Genomic DNA, 6,111 nt, shown 5'->3' on the forward strand with positions numbered 1-6,111 from the left:
CCCAAGGCCTCTCACTTTCTGAGACAGACCGCATTCTGTCTGTGGCATGTATATTGTTAAGTAAAACAACTTTCATTTTACTATGGCTTGCTCTTGAATTCTTTCCTGCATGAAGCCAAGAACTCACAGTTCGTGGCCCATCCCAGGGACTCACCTCAGACCTGGGATGTGACCATCCTTTTTTCCCATGCAACAAACCTCACTAATCTTAAGAGACCCATTTCGTTCAAGACTCTTCCTACATCTTCTCAACTTGACTGCATTTCTCACACCCCTGCCCCCAATATTTAACCTTATTTCTGTATCTGTCTTGCATGCTAGGAAGAAAAGATTGTGTACTGTTTGCATTTCCGCCCTCCATATAGAAGCCCTGACATATAGAAGGATCTCAGCATATTTCTTTGGAATAATATCAAACTTACAGAACTCATCACCATTTACATATAACTCAGCACACTCTTCTCTAAATTTCGTATTTTAGGATCCTTATGCCAGCCTCACATACATTGTTCCTATTCTGATGACCTAATTTCCAGTAGTCATGCACAGATATGAGAGCTGGACCATAAAGAAGGCTGAGCACCTTTGATTGATGCTTTAGAACTGGGTGCTGGAGAAGACTCTTGAGAGTCCCTTGGACAGCAAGGAGATCAAACCAGTCAGTCCTAAAGGAAATCAACTCTGAATATTCAATGGAAGGACTGATGCTGAAGCTCCAATACTTTGGCCACCTGATGTGAAGAGTCAACTCATTGGAGAAAACTCATGCTGGGAAAGATTGAAAGCAGGAGGAGAAGAGGGTGGCAGAGGATGAGATGGTTGGATGGCATCACCAACTCAATGGACATGAGTTTGAGAAAATTCAGGGAGAGGGTGAAGGACAGGGAAGCCTGGCATGCTGTGTCCATGGGGTCACAAAGAGTCAGACATGACTGAGCAACTGAACAACAAATTTGGCCATGTTCATCCATCCCTAAAGGTCTGTGGACATTTTTTCCTGGATGACTTTAATTCAAGTCTCCTTTAAACTTTCTCCTCAGGATTACCTTACCTAAAATAAGGACTAAGACTCCCATGCCCCATGCCCTAAGGTTGTTTACCTTTCTAGAGAGAGAAAAATTGAATAAAGATAACAGCATTTTCCCCACACACATTTATATTCTGTAATTCTCTGATTAGGTGACTTAGTTTTTGCCCTAATGGGATCATTATTAGTTTTAATCCAATAAGCCCAGGGTTCTTTGATCATTTATATGGAGAGAAGATCCCTTGTGTTCATAAATTTCTCCAAGGGGTCCATGACATCCAAAAGGTTGAGATTTACATCTCTCATCCCTCTTCTTAAACCTACAGCTACTGGCCCAATTAAGGACATTACTAACTTACCCTCCCAAGCTGGTTTGCCTGCCTCCAATCTTCTCTTCCCTATTATTAACCCACACAGTTAAACTTGCCAAAAGCACAATTATGATCATGTCATTCCCTTATTCCAGAATAGTAAATGGCTTCCCATCACCTGCAGAATAAAATCAATATGGTACCTGATGCGCTAGTCAAGGCAGACTCCTTACCTTTCTTCAACACATCTACTTCCTCACCTTTTCTTCTTGTCAGGGGAGAACCACCTCCTCCCAATCATTGTCTGCTGTCAGCAAAAAAATTAATCAACAGTCGACCTAAGAAAGAATGAAAAATTTTATTCAAGTCAACCTGAGGACTGTAATCTGGGAAACAGTCTTTCAGACAGCACTAAGGACTGTTCTGCCCATCAGAGGTCAAAGCACAGTTATATAAGTTTTTGAGACATTTGTTGTTGTTCAGTTGCCCAGTCAGGGATTCCCTGGTGGCTCAGATGGTAAAGAGTCTGCCTGCAATGTGGAAGACCCAGGTTCAATCCCTGGGTCAGGAAGATCCCCTGGAGAAGGAAATGGCAAACCACTCCAAGATTCTTGCCTGGAAAATCCCATGGATGGAGGAGGCTGGCAGGCTACAGTTCATGGGGTTGCAAAGAGTTGGACACCACTGAGCAACTTCACCTTCAGTCGTCCAGTCATAGCTGACTCTTTGTGATCCCATGGACTGCAGCACGCCAGGCCTCCCTGAGACATAGAGATACATCAAATCACAGTTTGATTGACAGCTTACATAATCCTGATCTGTGCATACAAAGTGAGTAGTAGGTCATCATGACCCATCACAAGAATGAGAAGGAAGTTTATCTTCTAGAGAGGTCTGGTTAATAATAATAATAATACACACTAAAAGGGAAGGAGGAGGCCCAGATGGGCAGAGAAGAATTTTGTCTTGACACAAAATATGAATTTTATTTCATCACTGCCAAAACCCTGCCCATCCTTCAAGGCCTAGCTCATGTGCCTTCACTGCCAGAAAAACTCAGGATATCCCAGGTAGAGGAGACATTTTTTACCAGAGTCTGCATTATCACTTTGTTTGGGTTGCATGTCTAGTTGTACCTCCAAAATCCCTTTTTCCTCTGCATCCTGAGTACAAGACATTTCCTAGTCTTTCTTGCAGGTAGGTGTGACTTGCAACTAAGCTCTTGCCGTGTGACTAAGCTCATTCCAAAGGGATGTGATGGAAAATGAAATGAGCAATTTCCATAGCCCTTCAGTCAAGTCTGACTCTTTGCAACCCCAGAGACAGTAGCCCGCCAGACTCCTCTGTCCATGGGATTCTCCAGGAAAGAATATGGAGTTGCCATGCCCTCCTCCAGGGGATCTTCCCAACCCAGGGATCAAACTTGTGTCTCTTATGTCTACTGCATTGGCACTCGAGTTCTTTACCACTAGCACCATCTGGGAAATTCCACGTGACTTGATTAAAAAGAAATCCCTTCGCTGGACCTCTTCTCTTTCCTCCTTCCCACGGACTGGAAGGTGGATGTGCTCATGACATAGCATGGAGCAGAATGGTCCCATTGGCCTGGGAACATGTTATACAAGAGAGAAATAGTCTGTGTTCTTTGAGCCACTGTGTTTTAGGGTCTATGTTACAGCAGCTTGCTCTTTACCCAAACACAGAGTTCTGTAAGGTTGTGTATTAAATTGAACTGTGTCTTAAATATTTGTATAGATGTCTCATCTTCTTTACTAGGAAGTCATCTCCTAACTGGTCTCTCTGCTTCTTATCTTGTTCAGTTCAGTCACTCAGTTGTGTCCGACTCTTTGCAATCCCATGAATTGCAGCACGCCAGGCCTCCCTGTCCATCACCAACTCCCGGAGTTCACCCAAACTCATGTCCATCGAGTTGGTGATGCCATCCAGCCATCTCATCCTCTGTCATCCCCTTCTCCTCCTGCCTCCAATCCCTCCCAGCATCAGAGTCTTTTCCAATGAGTCAACTCTTCGCATGAGGTGGCCAAAATATTGGAGTTTCAGCTTTAGCATCGGTCCTTCCAAAGAACACCCAGGACTAATCTCCTTTAGAATGGACTGGTTGGATCTCCTTGCAGTCCAAGGGACTCTCAAGAGTCTTCTCCAACACCACAGTTCAAAAGCATCAATTCTTCGGCTCTCAGCTTTCTTCACAGTCCAACTCTCACATCCATATATGACCACTGGAAAAACCATAGCCTTGACTAGACGGACCTTTCTTGGCAAAGTAATGTCTCTGCTTTTGAATATGCTATCTGCTGCTGCTGCTGCTAAGTCACTTCAGTCGTGTCCGACTCTGTTCGACCCCACAGACGGCAGCCCACCAGGCTCCCCCGTCCCTGGGATTCTCCAGGCAATAACACTGGAGTGGGTTGCCATTTCCTTCTCCAATGCATGAAAGTGAAAAGTAAAAGTTAAGTCTCTCAGTCATGTCTGACCCTCAGCGACCCCATGGACTACAGCCTTCCAGGCTCCTCCATCCATGGGATTTTCCAGGCAAGAGTACTGGAGTGGGGTGCCATTGCCTTCTCCAATATGCTATCTAGGTTGGTCATAACTTTCCTTCCAAGGAGTAAGTGTCTTTTAATTTCATGGCTGCAATCACCATCTGCAGTGATTTTGGAGTCCAAAAAAATAAAGTCTGACACTGTTTCCACTGTTTCCCCATCTATTTTCCATGAAGTGATGGGACCAGATGCCATGATGAATGTTGAGCTTTAAGCCAACTTTTTTGCTCTCCTCTTTCACTTTTATCAACAGGCTTTTTGGTTCCTCTTCACTTTCTGCCATAAGGGTGGTGTCATCTGCATATCTGAGGTTATTGATATTTCTCCCTGCAATCTTGATTCCAGCTTGTGCTTCCTCCAGCTCAGTGTTTGTCATGATGTACTCTGCATATAAGTTAAATAAGCAGGGTGACAATATACAGCTTTGATGTACTCCTTTTCCGATTTGGAACCAGTCTGTTGTTTCATGTCCAATTCTAACTGTTGCTTCCTGACCTGCATATAGGTTTCTCAAGAGGCAGGTCAGGTGGTCTGGTATTCCCATTTCTTGAAGAATTTTCCACAGTTTATTGTGATCCACACAGTCAAAGGCTTGTTGCTTACACTCTATTCCTTTTAAGAGAGAAGTCAGCTCATGTCATTCTTTGGTAAAAACCCTTACTCAGTAATAGCAAAAATCCTTTAAATGAGCTTCACAGTCCTACATGGTTGACATCTTCCCACCCATCACTCTTATCTCACTGATCTTATTTTCTCTTACAGGTGTGCTCCACCTCCGTGGTCCCAATATTCACTCTGTACCAGACACACCAATCTCCTTACTAGTCTGTGAACAAGTTAGGTGCACTCCTTCCCTAGAGTTTTTGCTGTGCCTTCTGCTTGTCCCAGATATCAACAGGGCTCATTCCTTTATCTCCGTGAGGTCTTTGCTCAAATGTCACCTTCCCAGATAGGCCTTCTCTGACTCCCCTACTTAAAATTAGACTCTCCCTTTCCTCCACAACCACCATGGCACATTTCCCCTGATTTTTCTCCATATGGTTTATCACCACTTGATATATTACACAATTTCTTCACTTACATGTTTATTGTTTAAGAATGTAAACTCTATGAGAGCAGGGGTTTCTGATTGTTTACTACTACATTCTTGGTGCCCAGAACAGGCCTGGTACATTAGAATTATTCAAGAAAAATTTCAATAAATATTGAATGAACAAATTCCCTGGAGGCAAATATTTTATAGTCCCCTCAATGCCTAGTATACTGCCTTGTATGCAATGAAGCACTCAGTAAATATTTGATGAATGAATTGTGATGGAACACTGCTAATATTCTGCCTGTAGTCTACTTCCTTCTTCAAGTATTCCTGTACTCCTGGGCTTATATTGAATTTCTGAACTCATAAAATTATAACAAAAGGTCAGAAGGAGAGGTCCTCTGTGGGCACTGCTGAAAATGGCAGGAAGAGAAAGCTAGGGTGCTGCTTGAAATATTTTTTGCCTTTGCCACTTGGACAAATTCCTTTCCATCTCTGGTCTCCATTTCAACCGTATGTAAAATGAAGCTAGTAGACTAGATGATTTCTGAAGTCCCTTCTATTTTTACAGCTTGTAGTTATGAGCATTATGGCACTTCTAACTAAAATTGTATGATTCTAAAATTACATGATTTTTGTCTTACTTCTAACCCATGGTTGGGATATGCTTAATGAAAATGTGGTGTGAGAATAAAGGCTCTCTTTGGTCTAATTAGCTGGTATCATCATAAAAGTAATAAAATAGTGGTGTAAAACAACACATTAGCAACAGGTAGAATATGATGCTGAGGATAACATCAGGCAGATAGGACCAAAAACTAGGTTTTCTGACTCCTTCGGGGCTCTTTATCTGAAGTCCTATAAGTATACTGTACTTTCTTTCCTTTCCAAGGGTCAGATAAATCAGACCCTTTATCACCCAGATATTGTGGAAAATCCATACTCCAGCACCGGTTTGAACGTACTTCGTCCCAGTGCTAAAAACAAAATGTGACTTCTCTTGCAGTGTCTCTGGATGACTCAGGTAGCTTGCCCTCAGTCACTTTCCCCTTGGGACTTGTCTATCAGGCAAAGGGGATAGTGAAATTACCGGTTTACCCTTTGGATGAGCCTGTGCTATGGGCATCTGTCTGTGAGGCAATCATGCTTTAAGTTCAGCTCCATCCTTACAAA

General features: G+C 43.0%; 1 long non-coding RNA gene across 2 annotated transcripts in view; it reads right to left on the reverse strand.

Moving 5' to 3' along the window:
- LOC129638656 (uncharacterized) overlaps positions 1-6,111 on the reverse strand; it is a 48,559-nt gene that overhangs the window by 41,453 nt on the left and 995 nt on the right. The window contains exon 2 of one of the 2 annotated variants that reach the window (XR_008707959.1): positions 1,599-1,676. This is a non-coding gene — a long non-coding RNA (uncharacterized LOC129638656). Of the gene's footprint in view, positions 1-1,571; positions 1,677-6,111 lie in introns of both variants that reach the window. The other variant, XR_008707958.1, reaches the window with a different exon arrangement.

Source organism: Bubalus kerabau, chromosome X (assembly GCF_029407905.1).
Source record: "Bubalus kerabau isolate K-KA32 ecotype Philippines breed swamp buffalo chromosome X, PCC_UOA_SB_1v2, whole genome shotgun sequence".
Classification (NCBI taxonomy): Eukaryota; Metazoa; Chordata; class Mammalia; order Artiodactyla; family Bovidae; genus Bubalus; species Bubalus kerabau.